This window comes from Hemiscyllium ocellatum, unplaced genomic scaffold (assembly GCF_020745735.1).
Source record: "Hemiscyllium ocellatum isolate sHemOce1 unplaced genomic scaffold, sHemOce1.pat.X.cur. scaffold_93_pat_ctg1, whole genome shotgun sequence".
NCBI lineage: Eukaryota > Metazoa > Chordata > Chondrichthyes > Orectolobiformes > Hemiscylliidae > Hemiscyllium > Hemiscyllium ocellatum.
In genome coordinates, this window is record NW_026869319.1 from 334,573 (window position 1) to 357,625 (window position 23,053).

The 23,053-nt window shown below is 42.6% G+C and overlaps 1 non-coding gene across 1 annotated transcript; it reads left to right on the top strand.

Annotated features, from left to right (window-relative positions):
* The first annotated feature begins 22,063 nt into the window (after window positions 1-22,063).
* trnas-gcu (transfer RNA serine (anticodon GCU)) lies at window positions 22,064-22,145 on the top strand. Its single transcript has one exon. It is a non-coding gene; the product is annotated as a tRNA-Ser (tRNA).
* The last annotated feature ends 908 nt before the right edge of the window (window positions 22,146-23,053 follow it).

Sequence of the window (23,053 nt, forward strand, 5' to 3'; positions counted from 1 at the left end):
TCGCAAAACAGAAAGCATTTAACATGGAACACAAACAAAACTGGCATACATAATGCATGTTCAGACAAAGAGAAGCATGAATGCTAAATGTGAGACAGTCCGAGGGCATGAGGCATAAAGCAATCTCACAACTAACAACAGGGCAATTCCAAACTACTCTTTCAAACATACTGCAGCCTTAGTGCACCACCACTTCACAGACAATGCTGAAAAGAGAGAAAGAAAGAATATAATAAATAGGGGGCATAAAAATGGAATTTCATCAATCACAGTCTCGAAAAGATTACCTTTACCTTCCGATGTCTCCAGGACAGAAATGAAGGAAATGGGAGAAATGCAAATCATATGATATCGAAATTCTTTGGAGCGATTTTCCCATTGGCCAGAAAACCAAATAATGACGAATCGAGTCACCGCAGGACTTTGTTTCACAACAGCGATGAAATAAAAGTCTCCATTCGGTTCCAGTAAAAACTCAACTTGCCTGGAACACAAAGCAACATTAGATCTGCTTGCGATTTTCTGCACGGGAGGAGAACATGATCATGACAACACAGACACTTTAAATATTCAGCACATTCCCACACCGCAGTTTTGTTTTGAACATCAATATAGCGAGGATTGAAACAGCATTTTAACAAGCTGTTGGAGTTGATCAGCATAAATGGCAGTATTTTCTTTCAGCTCAAATAAATTCGGAACAAATTTGCATATATCATTAATCGTTCCAAGGAATAAATCTAATCCACTTCCGATTATTGCAATGAACAGTGTTACTTTCAGTTTACTTAATAAAATGAAACGAACATAAAAGCTTTTCATGCGTTTTAACGCAATTCAGTTAAGCCATATGAGAACGACTATTGCACCACAACATCGCCTTTATATCACTCGCCATAGCTACTTCTTCAATTGAGAGAGAACGTGACTGAAGAAATTATGAGTCAAGGCAAAACGTGGGTGTGAATATGACGGGGAATTATTGTTCACTGTTCCAATTTGAGCATGGCTATTTCTTGGATTCTGCTGTTATTTTAATTCTGGTGAAAGCAGAAACACAATGGTGTGGATTCAATTTAGCTCTAGAAATTTCTCAACCACGACTTTCACCACATGCTACCTTGATGAGGTCACATGTCACCCATTTCCAAAACGTGCTGAGGAGACCGAGAGGTTATGGTGGTGGGTTATTATACTACAGTGCTCCACATTCACGGGTTCGAGTCACATTTTGGTTGCTAATTCAACAAACCACTGCTGCATTTTTTTCATTGCATCTCACACCTCTGGCATAAACTGGATTGAGAATTTTGTTCTTGCGCTTCACTGCACGGGAGATACACGAATAATCAACACCCCTTTAAAGTTGAAATAAAGAATGAGAGCAGATGTTCTATTCAGTTGTAAATTAAATTGGTGTAATGAGAAGGAACACATTTTTTTCTTTATGCCCCTCTTTCCATCTTGTCTTTCTATGAATTTACATCGACAGAAAGAGAAATAACTAACAAGTGATCGGGAGCACAAGTTTATCCAGTGGGATTGCTCATGATTATTTTAAACTAACAGTCCACACAATGATTTGATCAGTATTTCAGCAGTCACACGGAATTGGAACCGTAGAAAACTGCTCCAATAAAACAAACTTTCCATTCTTTCCCATGCAGCGTGATGACTGACCTGCTAACTGTACAAGGTCGGCCAACTTTCCTCAGCAATCACAGCTTCTGTAAACAGCCACCTGTGCTGTGCAGAGTGTCATTTGTTGCCCCCAGGTCACAGCACATTTCTTCTTCATGAGCTTATGAGCTTCGGTCCTGATCTGTTTGATAAACCTTTTCTCTCACTTCATCCCATCCACTCACAATTCTCAACTTATGAATAAAATTTGGCGTTAGATCAAATGTTAAACAAAATGGATGCATGCCATTCAGCCCATCGAGTCTGCCCCACCATACAACGAACTCATGGTTTATCTGATAATCTTCAACTCCATTCTGCTCACTTACCTCGACAACCTTCATCAACTTTCTGATTAAATACCTGACACAGTTTGAAAATACACAACAACTTAGCCGCTACTTCGGTTGCCAAAAAAAAGTCCACAGATTCTCTGAGCATGGAAATTACTCTTCATTTTGAATTAAATGGGCAATATCTCATTCTGAGATTATGTCCTCTGGTGCTCTCATCAGAGCATAGGCCAAACCACCTGCCCGTATCTACCCTGTCAAGATCCCACAATTTTGTTTCAAGGAGAATAATCCAAGCCTGACCAATCATTCCACGAAGCTCCATTTCATCCAAAGTTCACAACATCCTCGTAAATCTCTGCTGTCCTTTACAGCACGGGAACTGGAACTTGAAATCAGATAGCGATTGGAATCGGATTAGTCCACACATGGACCAAATACGTAACGATAACATTGACAAATGAGAATCTAATCATATTATATTGACATTCAATGACTTCGTTGTGACTGAAGTCCTCCGTGTAATCGCCCTCGAAGCTAATATTTAGTAGAAATGTTACCTGACTGCCCAAGTAAAGAATTTGACTACCAAAAATGTCCGTCAGTCGACTTTGTTTGATTATTAACACAACTCATGTCTCCGTGAAGCCTGCATCATTTGTTAGGCACAAATTAGATGTGTAACAGAACTCGCATCATTTGCCTGGATGTGTGAAGCTTCAATACCACTGAAGGAACTGGACATCCTCCACGACAATGCAGTCACTTAACTGTACCACGTTCAACACCTGAATGTTTATTACCCTCACCACTAATGCACGATTGCAGTAGTGTGCACCACCTCCAAGATCCGGTGGAGTAAGTCATCCAGGCTGTGTTGAAAGAACATTCAAAGCTCAAAAACTGTGCTGACTATAAGGACAAGGTTGAAGATGCACTGAAGCGCGACCATTTGCAAGTTACCCTCCAAGGCACTTACCGGCATGACTTGAAGATGTATCAATGGTAAATCCATTGAGTGATGAAGCTGTCTTGATCGTCAAAGTGGTATACTTCAGACCTCCATCCCTTGTCTTACAATTTTTTTGAAATGTTGATTATTGCATTGACCAGACTTGTGCTCATTCTTTTAGTTGTTTCCTAAACTGGCGGTTGCTAAATATCGAATATCACCCACAGTCTGAGGTCAACAAAGAAAATATCCAAAAATACTCTCGAGCATCTGAGCTCCCTGTCCAAAAATCTTCAGTGATCTGTGAATATCCACTCCAAGATCCCTTTGTTCCTGTTTGTTCTGTTCACCACTTAGAATCCTCACTGTTATTGTTTCAACTCCCCAAATTCGTTACCACTTATTGGTCTGGATTCAATTCCATTCGCCGGTTTTATTTTCCACCTAATTGATACATCTCTGCAGGCCCTGACATTATTCATCATAGTCAAATACATGACCAATTGTTGCATCCTCTGCAAACTTCTAAATCATGACTCCTACAACTAAGTCTGAATCGTTGATCTACGTCACGAAACAATGGAACTCCACTGGAAACAAGCGTCCAAACATGGTTCATTGCTGGATGTGGAGAACACCTGCAATAACAGCACAATCAGACCCCTGATGTCATTTGTATACTTGCTGGTGACTCTGCCAGTTGGCCTCCTGAGTGATCCCTTCTCACATCTGGGAGTGGTGAATGACCTGTCCACATTGTGCCTGGGCACGTAGGTTTACACTTCAACGGGTAATTGAATCCTTTCTCGAAGTCCCCCTATGGATCTGATATCTTGGCGATGTGTGTATCCATGTGTCTATTTAGCTTGGATAATCTGTTGAATTTGAGTCCACGCAGAGATGACTTCCAATTTTCCCCGTCATCCATGTATTTTTTTTTTATTCTTCTTTATTCTCCCACGGAGTGTGGCCATCATGTTCTGAACATTATTTGTTGTTCATTCTTAATTCACCTTGAACTGAGTCAGAGGGATTCTATTGGTGAACCGCACTGTTGTGAGTCTGGAGTCATATGTTGGCAGTTCTCGTTAAGGATGGCAAATTTCCCTTTCCAAGTGACAAGAAAGAATGGGCTTTCAGCAAATTAAAACGTTTTGCCTTTGTTCCTCTGATCCGGTTATTATTCCACATTTTATTCATCGATTTAAATACCAGTAGATGCCATGTTCCAGTGTCCAAGGGTCGATAGCCCAATATATCGCCACTACATTTGCATTTGACACGAAGATTTGTGAGTAGCAGAAAGCATAGGGGTCAGTCAAAGAATGAAGAAGAATATAGATAGACGGGAGAGTTGAGCAGAGAAGTGGCAGACGGAGTTCAATCGACGCAAATGTGAAGTGATGCATTTTGGGAAGCCTAATTCTAGAACCAACTACACAGTAAACGGAACAGCCTTGGAGAAATTTGATGAGCGGAGAGATCTGGGAGTTCAGGTCCTTTGTACCATGACGATGGTGGCACAGGTCGATAGAGCGATCAAGAAAGCAAATGGCATGCTTGTCGTCAGAGGACTGGGCTTTGAATGTAAGAGCTGGCAGGTCATGCAAAAATTGTACAAGATTTTGGTTCGGTCGCGTTTAGGAATACTGTGCACAGTTCTGGTCGTCAAGTTACCCAATTGAAGTGGACGTTTACGAAAGGGTGCAGAGAAGGTTTACGAGGATGTTGCTGGTATGGAAGATGCTTGCTGTGAAGAGAGGTAAAGAAGTTTATGATTGTTTTCAGTGAAAAAAAAAGGGATTGAGGGGTCCTAATTGAGGTCTACAAAATCTTGAAGGGTACAGACCGGGTGTATAGAGATGCTTTTTCCCCAGGTAAGGGATTCAATAATGAGAGGTCTCACATTCAAGTTGAGAGGTGAAACGTTTAAGGAGGATAGATGTAGAAAGTATTTAGCACAGAGGGTGGTAGGTGAATGGAACGCGTTGCTAGCAGAGGTAGTAGAGGCAGGCACGGTCGTTTCATGCAAGTTGCGCCTTGATAGATGCGTGAGTAAATTGGGAGCAGATGGAAACAGGTGCTTAGGAATTGGGTGATAGGTTTAGACAGTTGATTTTGTTCAGCTCAGGCTTGAATGTTCAAAAGGCCTGTTCCCGGGCTATAAATGTTCTGTGTGCTTTGTTCTTCTTTGTTCACTACACTACCATCTCAATGCTACGTTGCTCCATCTCAGAGAATGACATTGGCAATTCCAATCATCTCAGAGGGAGTGAGAATATGACATGTGGCTGTGTTGGAATGAAACTGATGTACGCTGTACTGGTGTGTTTGCTGGGAGCAAGAGGATGATGTGATCAAAAACAGTTCTTACCTATCAAAATAACAAAACAGTGCATTGTTAAGGAATATTGCACTGAATGCTTGCAATACATCGACCTCTCGCTTAAGGCTGCAGCACGTTTCCACTGAGACAATCGGCAGTGCGGGCTAATGCTGCTGTTGTACCTTAATAATCTTATAACCGGAGACAAATATGCCCTTCCTCCCCGCCTTTGACCAGGAGAACTCCCAGCCTCGGAATTTCATGCGCCTCTGTACCATCACAGAAGGACCATGTGGTCACCGATCGCATCACTGGTGCGACACAGTAGCTTCATGTGCTCATTTCCATCCCAATTTCCAGTTTGATCGTCACAACTGCACCATTGATTCTGGGTGGAGGAATAGGGATTATGTGATCCACTGTAGAAATGGGTACTTCCTTGTGTGGGGAAGCTCCTGTGGCAACAAACGTGAAACCTCATTACTGTTGAAACATACATTTCAAGAATATCCTGCAGTATCCCTTGAGAATTTGATGTTTTGTAAAAATCTATCACCCTCATTCTTCAACATCCAGTGCTCGATGGAACTTACTCAGCCTCTTGAAATATCCAATTTGAATATACAGCCAATTCTGAGTTCCCACATGTCTATTATTGCTCGCCAAATAGTCCTGCTGTGTCTCTGCATTCTTCCTAACATGCTCTATGTCACTGTCGTTACTGCTCTTTTCAAACACGCATCTCTGCATGGCCCAGGGATCGTATAATGTTCAGTGTTGTGCGTTGTGGCCGCAGGAACCTCGATTGAATCCGAGTTACGGCATGTAATGTTCTACCCATTTTAACTCCTTGTGGTACATGCCAAAGAAACGCAGAAATGAATTAATTGATTTTACATGAAAACTTTCTCTGACATTATGATTTTATCATCAAACCCCTCTCTCACACATCTCTCTGAGATGAATGTCAGAATTCAGACTCACCCATTCTTGGAGACTTCTCTCCCTCTCACAATCACTGACCTCCTTTAAGTTCCCCCTCCCATTTCCCTGACAATCATTTTCACATTGAACTCTGTTCAGTCTGTGCTGCTGCGCTCCCTGTTGCTGGGTGAACATGCCTCAATCATACCATTGCGACCTTCAGAGCAGTCAGTCCATTTTGATACCGTGGTTTTGAGATCAATGTTCAAGTAGCACCTTTTAGTGGCATGGATCAGATATTATTGGAACTTCAGGCTCAGGAAAAGAACACAGGGCAGCACTGAGGAAACGCAACTTTTTTTCAAAACGATCTCTTTCTGCGGATTGCAACATCATTTATTCACTTGCTCATTCGGCTCTATCTTGACTATTGTGTGCAGTTCTGCAATCACATTAGCACTGGAAATGATGCAGGGGCGATTTACCAGGACATAGTCTGAGTAGAAGAGCTCCTGTTATGAAGAGAGATTGGATAGACTGGATAGACTTAGAGCAAAAGAGATCGAGAGGAGACATGATTGAGATACACAAAATAATCAGGGATACGGATAGTGTAGACTGAAACTAAAGTTTGCCCATAATGGAGAGATCACTCACGGGGTAATAGATTTAAGAACAAAGGAGGAAAGGTTTGAGTGAATGCGCAGACATTCGTTTTGAAATGGCGGGTGGTTGAAATCTGGAACTCAGTGCATGCAAATGTTGGAGAGGCAGAAATCCTCATATCTTTCAGAAGTATTCCGATGTGAATTTTTGACGACAAGACGTACAAGGCTGTCGATCAAGTGATTTAAAAAAAAGAGTTTGGATAGTTAATCAATTATTGATTTCCAGTACTGATACATAGGCTTCTTTTTGCATTGAACTCCAGGGCAATACCACTGCCTGTCACTGCGTGAGATTGGGTTCATTTCGCATCCGGGATGGGCGCTTGCAGCTTGGGAAGGCTACCAGGCCAGAAACCTGCATTCGATCCCAGACTTATGTGACTGACTGTGTGGAATTTGCACGCTCCTTTTCTCTTCTCTTCCGTGTGGGTTTCTTCCGGCTGCTCCAATTCCTTCTCACTATACAAAGATGTGCACTTCAGGGAGATGGCAAACAAAACCTGAATCGACTGTATAATCAAAGAAAAAATCAAAGACAAAAGTCGGAAACGCAGTTCAAGGAAACAGATTGACCATTTGAGGCCAACAGGTCATTCCTTGGAACAGTTTTTGATTCGCAATGTTAACTCTGATTTCTCTCCACCGATGTTGCCTGATCCGCTGAGCTTTTGAACTCATTTCTATTTTTGTAGGTGGATCAATAATGCGGGTTTAGAAAGATAGGGTGTGGGAGTGTGAATCTCTTCGGCGGCACAGAGCAGACACGTTTGGCCAAATGGTTTCTGTCTGCATTGCGTCTAATTCCATTAACTCTGATTTTATAAGTTTTTGTCCTTTTTTTAGTCTTTGGTATTTCACATCTCCCCTGAAATGTGGTTTGCAGAACAGGACAATCGACGTTTCGGGCATAAGCCACCGCCAAACCGTTACCACCCGTTGCTTGGAAGAAGAACACCCCATACTCTCCCTTGGGACCCTGCAACCATACGGGATATGTGTGGATTTCAACATCTTCCTCAATTCTCCTCCCCTCAAATTATCAGTCCGCAGCATCCATCTCGGCACCACCCTCCGGACCTATTATATTTTCCCACTTCATTTATCACTTTCTCCCTCGCCTCCATCCAATTGGCGCTTTTCCAGCTCCCTTCCACCCAACCCCAACTGCCGCCCATATATCTTTCCACCCCCACTTACACAGCTCATTCCTGATGAAAGGTTTATGTCAGAAGCGTCGATTCTCCTGCTCCTCGGATGCTGCCTGATCGGCTGTACTTTTCCAGTACGACAATCTCGTCATGGCGAAGATAAATTAGCTTAGCTCTGGCTATTTATCTGAGAGCGGAGAAGAGTGAGTGAGGAAGAGATGAAGGTGCACAGTACGGGGATAGATACGTTTTATAGGAATAAACTTCTTACGGGAAGTGTTTACAACCATAGATCTACGTTAAACGCAAGGGGAGGATAATCAGAGGAGATATAGGAAGAACATTTCCATTCTGAGAGTGTTGTATTATTGGAACTCACGTTTGAAAGTGTGGTAAAGCTATGAGTCATCGAAACACTTTAGGAGTCCTTAGCCGAATACTTGCGAAACTGGAGCACACATAGATAAGGACCAGGTACTGGAAAGTGGGGCGAAGACAAACAGATATCTGATCAAAGTTCTGAACACCGTATGGCAAATACCGAGCATGAAAGCATGGGAAGGGTAAAAGCATGTCGATCTGTTACAAGGAGTCTGTGGAATGCTACACGAGTCAAAAGGTCACTGTGGCAGGTTGGGGTCACTGTGGCAGATTGGGGTCACTGTGGCTGGATGGGATAAGCATAGTGGAATGCTCCTCCACCAATGAGCAGAGTCAGACTGGGGCTGAATGGTTACTGTGACAGGCTGAGATAACAGCAATTATTACCGTCAGCCTCACCAGCTAAATATCATCATTGCAGGTTGGGACAAGTCGTGACAATAAATATTTAGGACTCGTCTTTAAGTATTTAATTGATAGTTAGTAGCGTCAGCCTACTTGAAACCCTTGTAGAAGAAAAAAAGACATTAACTATCTAATCAGCTTGTGACAGGAAACATTGTGGTAGATAGGGTAGCTAAAACTCAAATCACGACAGTTTAGTCTGGGCTGTAAGATCATTGCAGCAGAGGTGGCAGTAAAATACATAATCATGGCAACAGAAAAACCCTATCCGCATAAGTAGAGCGATAGTGGTTTATTGTATACCTGGAGTGAAATAATTCTGACTAACACAGTTGGGCATCCTGGTAAGCTAACAAAAATATAACTAAAGAAAGGGTATAAAGAGCCACGGATCCTGAGTTTCGGGGTCGTTCAGGAATTTGCTTTCTGAGCGTCACGGTTTTTTGTCTGCAAATAAAAGATCTACTCATTGAAGAACTCCCCTGGAGATTTCTTATATGTTTTCGATGACAACCACAACTTTGGGTACAGTAAAATTGTGGCTAGCGCGGCTCGGTGGTGCAATGGAAAGCGCGTTAGATTTCTACAGCATTGTTAACATTGCTATACAAAGTTTGTTGTTTTGAGTTCCACCAGAATCGGAGTTCAGATTTCAGCTGAATCAATTATTATTCTGCTGATACATCGTTAATTCCCGTCGTCTGGGATTCTCAAAATTGTTGTTTACCACGGAAAATTCCTTACTCCCTTACTGGTGAGTTTTGATGGAATCATATCATTTGAAGCATGATCAGACCAGAATCAACTGCTAACCCACGATACCTACAAACTTCGTGCAGAAACCCACTGAATCTAAACGCATTCCTCTCCAATAGTTGCACAGGCATTATCGATTGCTTAAATGTCTTTTTCCCTTTGGGCGACAGGCTGTTGTGGATGGACCGGGGAAATATATTGATGTATTTAGTCAGTCATAACGATGTCAAATGGCGGGGTAGGACCGGTGTTTGGAATAGCGTCCTCCTGTTACTCTCTGTCAGTGCTGTTTCTGACAGAGGGTTTTCAACAATAACATGTTGAAATGTGGATCTACACCACGGAATATCAGGGACAGATTACCCCTCTGTTTTGCTTCAGTTCTGGACACGGAGACGAACATGAATTTCTGACATTCTGAGTCTTACGGTGCATTCTTCCTACTTTACAATTTAAACTGAAATTGAATATATTCTTGTATCACACACTTACATCTTCAGTATTCATTGAAACAGTGCAATGTGTTCATGGATGTAGGAATGATGAAGATTATTGATGAATGCAGTATGCTTCATGTTACTAGTATGAACTTTCAGAAGTTTTATTGATTCGAATTGAAGCTGATCCAAGGAAAGGCCTGGCGAAAACGGCAAAGTAACATTGTCGGTAAACACCGCAGGAACCAACAGAAACCCATTTTTCAATGAAGTTTATTTTGCATATTTTTATGTGTCCCTTTCCTGAACCTGATGCTTCAATAATCACAGGTCCATGTCAGTTTCACCTCGTCTGCGTTAGCTTTAATTTCAGAACCACAGCAAATTTAGAGCAGTTGAGTTAAAGTTCCTAAGGTATGAGTACGGCATGTGACCAGCTTGCTGTCTGCGGCTTCAGTCGCGCAATTGTTTAGCGCCTGCTACTTAAAGGTGCATAAAATGTCACGGTTGTAAGTTCAATGCTTATCTAATGATGCTGTTACTGACATTGACAAGGGATTATTAGCGCATCATACTAAAACGCAGTTGAAATCAATGTTGAGTAAAGCAGCATTTATTTGAAAACTCCAGTTTCACATTTGTATCAATTATTATCTGAAAAGCTGCAAATATTCCCCATATGAATTTGCATCTGTCAATAGGGAAACAGAAGTGAAATTTTAGCTGAATGACTTTTCTCAGATCGCTCACCCTGCACAGGATTACATTCTGGGAAAATCTGTTTAATTCATTTCATATCATTCCATTTCCTGCAAACACGCACAGCTCATTATCCAATCAAAAGTATTAGATTTATGTCTTTGGAGAGTTTGAATGATGTCAGTAAATCTGACAAAGGCATAACAAATAGTTTTGCTGTTGGGAGGAGCAGAGGGTGCAAACTGAGATAAGGTCGAGTCTTGTCACAGAATTTTTCAAGTGGAGATCAGTGAGTATTAATGGACTCACTCTCCTTTAGAGTGATTGTGAACAAATTTTCAAGGCAACAGATGGCAATGATAATGATGTTTTTCCATCTACAGGCCAAACCTTACACACTGGAGGCACCATAGTATTACAGATCGGGAGAGGGAGGTAGTTGATGATCCTTATGCAAACCTGAGACAGTGAGAAAATTAATCCCATGCTGTTGGTCTCACTTTTCTCATAACTAGTTCTTCAGTGGACTGAGCTAACTGACTTCCATTTAATGTAGAGCTGAACCAAACAGCTCAGTGTATTTACAAGATATAATATTTCATGTAGAATGAACAGCAACACCTATCAACGTCAGCAGCTGTTCTCATACTTAACATTTTCAGTTGCAGGTATTATGCAATTTCTTTCCGATGAATGTTATCCACTTTGAGAGTATGCCCCATCTGCCTCACCATCCAGGCAGGCCAGAATCTCTGTCGCTGTTAAATTCACTCCCTTATGAAATATAATGGAATCAGCTCCTAAAATGATTTTATTTCTGAAAATTCATCTCCGATTTCAATAATTCTCAGAATAAAAAAAAACTGCTCCAAACGTCTTCATCATTCCCCGTTGGTTTTGAAACTCCAATCTCGAGTTTCAATTCACCGAAACGAAGGAATTTCCCTCAGATTTACCCTTACCAATGTCCCATCAGCTGGATAACCTCCATTCAGACACAAGTTAGTCTTTCCTGATTTATCCCGCATGATTCTTTATCTATCGCAACATCCCATTAAATCTGCTCTTTCCTTTTCTAGTGATGCAATCTCAAAGTATCCGTCATGTCTGTCTTTTTTATCGACTTTTTAATCAAGTGAACTCTGACCGTGTCATTCCTCACGTCTTTTTATTCCAGTGAACACCACCGTGTCTTTCACCATGCCTTTATATCCCAGTAAATTTCAAACTGTGAAAGAATGCTGGGTCCAATTCAACGCAGGAAAACTCACCACTAAGCTATGCAATCTTATTACCGACACAGGAAAGGCGGAAGCAATTTTAATTACAACTGAATCGATTGGCTGCAGCAGCATCGGGCCAAATCCCAGTCACATGCATGACTGTTGTTCATATATTTATTTCTTCTCTACGTGTGCTGAAGTAACACAGTGAGGGATCAATGACTGTTGTCTGACGTACATGTAGGGGCGTATTAAATACTGAAGTTATGAGACCCGAGCAGTTTTTATTAGCATAGTCCATTCACTGTTCGAAACTCAGACTCAGGAAATCGACAGAGAACGAATTTCAGCGAAAGTTGAGCCGGGGAGTTTACCCCATGACGTAACACGCGTTTCCGCGGCTGCTTTGTTGTTCACCTCATTTGTGTGTTTTGCATCATTGAGGATTTTGAAGTATTCCCCTTTGTACAAAAGGCCCGTGCTTTTGCAACATTGTACAATAGATGCAGTACAATAACAGCCGATGCTGATTCAGTCTACTTATCCTGATATTGACACCTGGAAACAGCACTGTGCACGTTCCTCGATTCTGGAAAACAACTTCCTCTCAGATAATGTTACATTCCCGCTCTCATGGCTCTTTTCATTCCATCGGCTTCGGTTTTGCACGTAATCCAATTCAATAGATATTGTCACTGTGTCATTTCTTTCCATGTGGTCAGATCTTGTGAACATAATATCACAGTGGGATTGTAAATGCTGGAACCAGTTGAGGCTGTCCTGTCTCCCATATCCAATTTATCCCCAGGTTGTGTTAGATGATGGTCTGAATCGTTTCCTTCTCTTCCCTGTCACTCTGGGAGGATCTGAGCTGTGCAACCTCTGATCTGAACTGCAGGAAACGTGGAAAACTGCATACACATCATCTGCGTGAGCGATCTGACTCGCTGCAGTAACATCCCATGCTGATTCAGACAGCAGAAGCCTCCCCGTGACTTCGAGAAGCACAGACACTGTTCCGAAATAATGGGGAGAGATTCAGTCTTTCCTTGCAGTTCTGCATTTTCTATCTGTCTCAGATCGCATTATGTGGACAAGGGTTCCGAAAATAAGATCATTTCTTGTGCCTGCATGATGTCCCTTTTTTACACCTTTCCAGAATTTCTATGCTTCCCACTCCCGCCAGACCCCTACCCCGCTCCACAAAACCGGGATTGATAGGGAGCTGAAGACCACGTTCAAGCTGCTCCCCACCAACACTGCGTGACAATGGAAGGTGAGTTCGTCCAGTTATCAATTAAGACCGCCCTGTTTTGGGAAAGTAGCTAGCGCAGCCTCCTGGGAGAAGTGAGTCAGAATGGAAAGAACCTGTGTTGAAAACTCTGTGCTTCTTTCACTCTGAAACAGCAGAAATTGCCTTAGTTAACCAAAAAAAACTCACGTGATTTATGGTTATCACGTCTGGCGCCATTCTGGCTCGTTTGTCTCGGGTGTGATATTGCCTCAGAAGGTGACATTCGTGCGAGAGGTCTCAGGTTCATCTCGGGGATGAGTCTTCGAATTTTGCACACTACTTCATTTTTGACTGAGAAGAGATAATTTCGATGAGATCGAGTTCAGATAAAGATTCCAAAGCTTGAAAACATACACAAGCAAGTTCACGAACCGCATCTTCCCGGCCGTTGCTGCTCTGAGAAATGAATTGTCGAGCTTGAAATAATGCTGATCTTGCCAATGTGGATTTTTCTGAGCGCACGTCCTATACGTAGTAACCTGAATTCCTGAGTCTGGTCAAATTTTACTTTTCTCACGCTGTGATCTGCATGTCCTTGTTTGCTATGATCCGCCTTTACCAATCGCAGACAACGCGTTCCACTGTACTTAGGTCCATGTGATAATCTATCAATTAAAGCACAGTCATTTCCTCATTGCGTGGAGCCAGCAGAACGATGGTGGGCTGCATGGCCTCAGTCTGCAGTGAGACACATTTTCTGATTCTGATTGAAATTGCAATTAAAACATCAAAATTGGACAAGTTACAGAGTGGTTATATTGACACAACCAGGACAGATCTGTGCCACAGTGTATCACACAATAACAGTGAAGATGTTTTGACATAATCCTCGAAGGTATGCTACAAAAACCTGAAGACTGCGGGAAACTGCTATGGTCAGCGATAAAAGAGCGGGCCAGAGGGATCATGTTGGGCCCATAATCCATAAAATTAATGAATGAAAAGCATCCTCTGCTCGATGACAATTCCAGCTGTCAGTGTGTGCACTGCCACTGCTAGAATTTCGCTATAACAGTGCTCTGTTATTCGCATTAATTATTGATGAGCCTTCTACGTCCTTACACTCAATGGAATCTGAAATAGATACACCCGCCACCTTTATACATTTGAGGAAACACACGTTTGACGTTGTGGAAGCATTTGTTTGCCATTCTCTATCGGTCTGTTATGATCTGATTCACAAAGTCACTTGCCTGAGCTGGGAATACACTGGCGAAAGTGAGAGAATTCAGTTGTGGCGTACACCATGCCCATGACGCCTTGCAGTTATTCCCCACCTGTGTCACACAGTAGGGTCCTCCGGTGAAATGAACAGCTGTGAATGACATGTTGATCAGTATGTTGGAGACAGCATTTCGACACAGACACAGTTTCCTATTATTAGAACAAGCACCACGAATGATGAATAACCTCAGAGAGAAGCAAGCGAACGAGATTTGCCGTGGACTCGATGGGCTGAACGGCTTCTGTCGGCAAGTGAATGATGTCACCAGTCTCTGCCGTCCCTCTGCCTGGATCTGTAACAGAGTGGTTGAGGGAGAAAAATAATGGCTCGCTTTTAATCCTCCCTTCCACTTTGGACTACCTGCAGCCCCGCACCTCCTGGCTGGGGGGTTGGTTCTCAGCGAGCGAGGGTTTAATTCAGAGTCACTTCATCTCGGAGTTGGGACTCAGATGTTAACTGATGCCCGATTGCAGCAAAGAAGCCGACGCCTCTGAAACAAAAGCCTTTCAGCAGGATTGTTCTCCGAAGATTGACTCTGAACATCAAATGGGCAGCACAAAAATGCACTTACTGGTATTTTACTGAGGGAAGAGAGTCCACAGCTCATTTCTTTCTTTCCTACCAGCTCAGCCTCTTTCTCTCTCAAATAAATGATATTTGGAGGAAGTTCGCTATCAAAGTTGCTGAGTTCCAGCGGCGCCCTTACACCTGGCTGTGCCCATGAGAGGAAGCTTCAGAGCATATCCGCACTTACACCCTCTCATAATGCCTGTAAGTGGAGGGAAATGGCTGAATATTCTGCCAATAGAGACAGCTCAGTCCACGGGTATGAGATAAACAGCACCGTCCCGGTGGGGACATTCTGCAGATCAGACACAGTCCACTTTATCATTCGGATCATACCAGAGTGAGAGCGCTAGAGAAGGCCAATCGGTCACACGTACCTGTGCCAACTCGGGAGTTACAAAAGATTGGTGAAAGTGGAAAGTGGATTTGTTTACATTTCAAGTGTTTTCGTGAAGCAGGAAGCAGAAGAAGATACACTGAGAAGCGATTGAGATCTGACTACAGGAACAGCAAATAAGTTGTAAAGTGTAGAGAAGAGCTTTGAAGTATTGAATTCTGGTTAATGGGACGATCATGCTTTCACTAGGCCACGCTGCTACAGAAGAAACTATGTCAGTGTCTCTCAACATTGTGATGTCATAGGTAAATGTCGCCATAACATTGCAGGAAATTTCTTTTTTCAATGTGAGGGCAGTCTATATGTAAAGTAGCTTATATATCAAATCCGTTCACATAAGTAATTCCACTGCACCGCAGTGTATTGTCTCCCTTCCACTTTACCTGTCATTGTGCCTGCACTGAAGGGCTTTACTCCTTCTGTGTGTCTTTTACAATCTGTGTGATGTTGGGCAGTTGTATTGACCCATCTTCTGACAGAACTTCCACTTCACTTCAGCCCGCCCTAACTTCGCTATCTGATCCCATTCTCGTTGTTTAGGTGTTAAGCGCTCGTCTCAGATCCAGCCTGCCCTCACCCAAAATAAATGGAAGATTCAGTCACACTGTGATCACTGCAATCAAGGGATATCTTCACACCAACGTCATTGACAATTCCAAAGATAAAGTTAGAGCTGCAGATGCTGGAGTTCGAGTTGGTAGTGTGATGCTGGAAAAACACAGCAGATCAGGGAGCATTCGAGGAGCAGGAGAATTCAGTTTTCAGGCTTAAGCCCTTCCTCAGGAAAAGATTTGTGAGTTGGGGCAGAGATATAAATACAAGTGGTGTGGGGTTGAGGGGAAATAGCTAGAAAGCAATAGATGGATGAATAGGAGGGAGAACATAATAGGTCAGAAGTGGCAGTGATGGAATGGGTCGAGAGGGCGGTGGCAAGTTGAAGGCTTGTGTTTGGGGGAGGGTAAATGACGAAACTGTTCGAATTCACATTTATCCCGTGTGCTGTTCGAGGACCTAAGCCAGAATGTGTAGCGTTCCTCCTCCAGGCGTTGGGTGGTGAAGGTTTGGCAGTGGAGGAGGTCCGGGACCTGCATGTCTTTGACGGGGGAGGAGGGAGAGCTGAAGTGTTCAGCGACGAGACGGTGAAGTTCGTGGGTGCAGGTTTCCCAAAGATGTTCTCGGAAATGATATGCAGGAAGGTGTCCTGTCTCCCTGATGTAGAGGAGACCACACTAGGGGCAACGGATGCAGGTGATGACATTAGTAGCTGTACAGGTGAATTTCTAACGGATGTGGAATGATCCCTTCGGGCCTTGGTTGGAGATGAGGGGAGTGGTGTGAGTGCTAGTTTCATCCCTCCTTTCGTGTCAGTGAAACATGCCACTAGAGGGTTGTGGTCTGGTAGAGGTAAGTGTGGACATGAAGAGGGGATCGTGGCGGGAATGGTCTTTTCGGAATGTTGGCAGGGCTGGGGAACGAAATATATCTCCAGTAGTGGTGTCTATTTGGAGGTGGCATCAGTGGCAGGATATGATGCGTTTAATGTGGAGGTTGGTTAGGTGGAAAATGAGCACCAGGAGGTTCTGTCCTTGTTGCGTTGAGTAGCGTGGGGTTCAAGGGTCTTGGTGTGTGAAGTGGGGGAGATGCGCTGGACGGCGTTGTCAACCACGTGGGAAGGCAATTTATGATGGTGGAAGAAGGAGACCAACTGTGTCTTTCTGAGGTGTAATTGGTCATCCTGGGAACACATGTGGTGGAGGCGGAGGAATTGGATATAAGGAATGGAGATTTTACATGAGATAAGGTTGGAGGAGATGTCGTCTAGATACCTGTGGGAGTAGGTGAGCTTGTAGTATATGTCTGTAATTAGTCAGGCGCCAGAGACGGTGATGGAGAGGTCCATGAAGGTGAGGGAAGTTGTCAAGATGATCCGGGTAAATTTGAGGTCGGGGTGGAAGCTGTTGGTAAAGTTGGTGAGCTATTCAAGCTCCTTGTTGTTGCACCAAGTGGCGCCAATGCATTCATCGATGTAGCGGAGGAACAGGCGGAGGATAGTGCCTGTGTAACTGCGAAAGATGGACAGTTTCGCGTATCTGACAAACAGGCAGGCATACCAAGGTCACATGCGGATACCCATGGCTACCCGTTTCGATGGAGGAAGTGCGAAGATCGGAAAGATAAGTTGTTGATTGTGAGGACTAGTTCAGTCAGGTGGATGAGGATATCTGTGGAAAGGTACTGGTTGAGATGGTGTGAGATTAAGAAAGGGAAGGCTTGCAGACTTCTGCCATGGCAGATGGATTTGTACAGGGACTGGATGTAAATGGTGAAGATGACACGTTGGGGGCCAGGGAAACGAAATTCATGGAGGAGGTGAAGTGCATAGGGGTGTCACGAATATTAATGCACATTGCCTGGACTGGGTAAGTAAGATTGTGACGAGGTAGGAAGCGATGCTTCAGATGGGATAGGCGGAGGCTGAGACAATAGGTCGATTGGGGCAATCGGGTTTGTGAATCAAAGGAAGGAGGTAGAATCGGGGAGTGCATGGTTCACGGACAATGAAGTTGGAGGTTGTGGATAAGAGACGCCCAGAGGTGATGAGATTGTGGATAGTCTGGGAGATGATGGTTTGGGGATGGGAGGAGAGGTCGTGATCGGGGTCAGTAGGAGGAGGTGCCTGCGAGTTGGCACCTGGCTGCAGCTTTGTCCCTCTGCCCGACTCACGAGCCTAATTCCTGATGAATGGCTTGTGCCTAAGTCGTCCATTCTTCTGCTCCTCGGATATTGCCTGACCTGCTGTGCTTTTCCAGTACAACACTCTCTACTGATTCATTATTATTGTCTCATTTCACACTATCAGGTACACGCTGTCTGTTTGATGCTCGAGAACACTGTTCCCATGAACTATGACAAAATCTGCCAATTTGAAACAAAAACAGAAATTGCTGTAAAATCACAGGTGAGCAGGCACCATCTGTGCAGATGAATCACAGTTAACGTTTCACATCCACTGGGTCCGTCTCTCCACAGATGTTGCAAGACGTCCTGAAATTTTCTAGCATCGACTGTTTTTGTTTGATTTTCAACATCGGCAATTTTTTCATTTACGTTTTCTTCTTTTCTGCCAATTTGATTTGGCTAAAGATTACGTTAAATGTTTTAAATATGACTGCGATGGAATGGCCAGACTTTACCAGCCCGCTACTTTTATTTGGTTCACGTGACCAATGCCTTTCCACTTGTTCACCGCACCCTACAGCTGCATTGCATATAACTTGACAAAATTGTGGCATTCTCTCGGATTGATAATCAGGAGCGAGATTGTTTGAAATTGTTCAAAATGTAAGACAAACTGAGAGAATACGGGATATTAAATGGGAAACTGAAAGCGAAAGAGAGAGCAGCGAATGACAATTTTTTGACAAAATTGAAATGCAATTGCTCCAGATTCAGAAAGTGTTTTCATCCACAAACATATCACAATGTGGAATGTAATTTTTAGGACAGCCAATGCAAGCAGATTGCAAAATCTTAGTTTTAAAGTCTTGCTGCAATTGTTTTGGTTTTAATGAACGCACACATGGGATTCAGTGCTGTAATGATCCCCTAAACTGGAGAAGGAAATCCTTGCCTTCAAGAATACGTCTGGAATGTTCACTGATACATCCCAGTAATGGCAGGACTGTCCTCTGGAAGCGTATGAGTAAAATCATTCAATGTTCCATGGAGTTTCGAATGAGTGGTGAAGGGAATGTCTCCATTCACAAATTAATCTTTCAGTAGAATTCAATACAGGGACCCATGAAATGTTGAACACATTGAAAAAGAACATGGACATACGATACACAATAGCTACGACAATTACTATGTGAAAACTTTTGATTTCAGATCCACGGTGGCCTTTGGTGATGACATTTACTGTCCAGAACCAGTCTGCACTGGAATGACTGGAGACACACTATAAAGTATTTGAACTTGAGTCGCCTTTAGAAATAGCTGAGGCTCACTCAGGGCACGGGGAGTTGGAGATGTTGGCCTTAAAAACCTTTCAAACATTTCATGGAAGAATAAATGGAGTGATAGATAATTTTCAATCCCATGGAGATGATGTTCATGAACTGGATAGATAATAATTTACCTTATTGAGTTTATACATAGTGACGTCATATTTAAAAAGCAAAGAATTCATAGTGCAACTGTAAAATCTTCAGGTCACCCTCAGTGGGAGCATTGTGTGTAATCCTTGTCCTCATTCTCCACCAACATCATGTAAAGAAATTAGAAAGGACACCGACGCTGTTTCCTGGATAGCAAGACATTAGAAAGCCAAGTGACGTTGTTTACTGAGACATAAAAATATCAGAAAGGATGCAAACGGGATGATGGAAAGAATGAGGGAGTTTATTCACGAGATGTGGAAATGCTGGAGCAGAAACGCCCAAGTTTGAAGTCAACAAATGAGATTTTCACATAACGTGAGGTTTGAATGACTAAATCAGGGAAATACCCTCTTTTGAGTGAATCAATAACTTTAGTTAGAGCTTCAAAACCATTAGTGAAAGATTAAGAAAAGTTTGAATGAGAGTTTCTTCCAATCAATAGAGTTAGTAAAATCGTGAACGACTTTCCAGAAATAAAACGTAGAAGCTGATTTCACAATGTTTTAAAAGATACACGAACAAACATACAAGGAGGGAATTTACCATTGAGAGGAAGTCAGTGTGGTTGCGTAAGAATTTCGAATTTGGTTGACTTCAGCCACAAAGACATTTCATGAACACGGAGAACTGATTAAGATTGAGTATTAAACGTTCATGGATTGGTAAGGTGTGGCGTGTTATTCATGGTGAAACTCTGTAAATTGAGCTGATGTCCTAAAATAACTGCAGACAGAAGTTATATCCTAATCAGTCGGAATTGAATCGTCACTTGGAAACGCAACACCTACTTTAAAGATTCGACCACATTCACATGATGTTATGTATATTTCGTACATTCTTTACTCCACCCAAGAAATGCACCAAGAAGACTCTGTTATTTTGTATTGTTAACCCTCTGTACTTCTCTGCAGCACGCCGTTGAAGATAAAATATGCTCTGGCCAAAATTCAATTCAATACAATATTGAAACGGTCCTATGTGATTTTTCTTTTTTTGATTATTGCAATAACCTTTGTGACTTTGCAACAAAATGCATATCATAAAACCAGTTCAACATTTATTTTCGCGAAATTAAAGCAATGCACATGGGAAACGTTATCCACCTGCTGAACAATCACCTTTGGCTCTCTCTCCACACATGTCTCTTCACGTTTTAAGTACTTGCAGTATGTTTGTTAATCAAGGAGTTATTATCCAATAAAGGTCATTTCTCAATCCACAAACACGGGTATTGTCCCATAAACTTGGCTTTGCTCAATATCACCTTCTATCCGTACCCCTCAAGACAATGAATAATTGAAGCTGCTCCATGTGAGGCTCAAACTTAAAACTTCAGCACAACACAGCCCACTATACTGGCACAGAGATACCATGCACTGTCACCTGCATCACAGGAGCAACACATTAATGCTTATCTCCACGTTCCTGGTTGTACCTTAAAGTTTGGGAAACCGAAGTTATCTGATTCCATGGCTAGTAACGGGGATTAAACGATCATCTTCACCAGTGGTTCTGACTCCGAGTGAGGAAAATGGTGAGCTACTCATTGCAAAGATGGGTAGATTTTTGAAATATATAATTGCAACATTTGCCTTCACTAACCAATGAATATTTTATTTTGTTTTTCATCTGTAGAAATCTTAAAATCTTCATCTTTAACAGACTCAATGACAGATCTCCATTGTGTCTCTGGTATCAAATTCCAAAGTGTAAAACCGCTCTGAATTCTTCCACCACAGTCCGCTTTTTGGTAGTGTCCCTGTTGTGGGAAATGCACTTCCCCACGTGTCAACTGCTGCTCCCAGCATTCTCTCTGGCACTGCATTAATTTTCCTTCTGACACTTGCTCACTGTGTTGCTGTGATCATACTTGGTGTTGCATGGCCCTGGAAAATGATACAGATCAAGGTTTTTGCATTGTTGAATTCAATTGTCTGTTTAGTCTTATTTAGGATTTTGAAAGTGTCTGTTCTATACAGAAGTGCTTGTCAAAAACATCTGAGCAGAAGAAAGGTGTTCTGAATAATGACATTGAGCACTATGCACTCTCCTCCAGTCTCAAAAACAATTCCTCACAGGCAATTTAATAGACAATAGACAATAGGTGCAGGAGTAGGCCATTCTGCCCTTCGAGCCGGCACTACCATTCATTGTGATCATGGCTGATCATCCTCAATCAGTATCCTGTTCCTGCCTTATCCCCATAGCCCTTGAGTCCACTATCCTTATGAGCTCTAGCCAACTCTTTCTTGAAGGAACACATCCTGCTTTCTCGGGTTCTTCATTCTGTTGACTTCAAACCTTCACAGAATTCAACAGACTTTGTTACATAGTCTTTTCTTCATTTTTGCTTAGATCACTGTAAGCAGAGTGTCACAGTGGGAATGCAATTGCCCCACAACCCAGAGGTCAGACCATACTCTTGGGACTGTACTGTGCTACTTAGCATTTCACCAGACCAGGGAGAAATAGCTGCTGTTCTGCATAATTTACGCAATTCACTTATTCATGCACGTGCTCGTATACGTGACGCGGTGGCCGAGAGGTTAAGGCGATGGACTGCTAATCCATTGTGCTCTGCACGCGTGGGTTCGAGTCCCACTCTCGTCGCTGTTTTCAATGTTGCTATTTTTGCATGCTCACTCCTGTCTTATTGAAATTGGAACTCCAATGGTCAATTTATATGCATCGACGCTATTATAAAATCTCAAAGAATAATTTGAGTCAGTTGCTTAAACTGCATTGAAACGTAGATCACATTGGGATAACGAAAAGTAACGCGATTTTCTTTTTCAAAGCTGCTGTGACCTTTTATCATATGAAAGAGATCCAGGAAACCAAAATAAAAGAGATGCGAAGCGCATGTTTATGTAATGCGATTCTTAATGACTGTTTTGTCAAATGAAATCTGGAGCAGGTTGAGTAGAAGTGATTCATGTTGGTGAGAAGAGCACAGAAAGGCAGAACAAAATAATGGAAATATTTCAAAAGGGGCCGTGCGTGGGGGTTGGGCACCGAGAACTGGCTGAAAATGCACAGAAGAGAATTGCAGATATGGGTGCCATGCATGGATACGGAGAGACTTTCACATTGGTCTCTATATCGCCCGTTGCTCTCGCCATTGATGAAGGCTGGACACAAGACACAGATAAACACAAGATGTGGGAATCAAGCTCCAAAACGTTATGCAGACACTGGATGCATCACATTGAACTATGAACAACTGGAGAAGTAGCATGCTCACTGCAGGGACTGAACCTAAACTGTGGATCAATAATCGCAAATTCATGCAGCATTAGCATGAAAAATGATTTAATGTGTCTTTATACGCATGTCATTAACAGACGTTTCGTTCTAATACCCGTGTCATTGAAAGAAAAGGACACCACATATCAAGATGGATGACAACGTAACCAAGTTTGCTTTGAAATTGAGATCCATTTCATCATTGTACACAGTGGACAAGTTCATTTTAAATAATACAAACCACATTCCCTCACCTGTAATAAAAGTGTGAT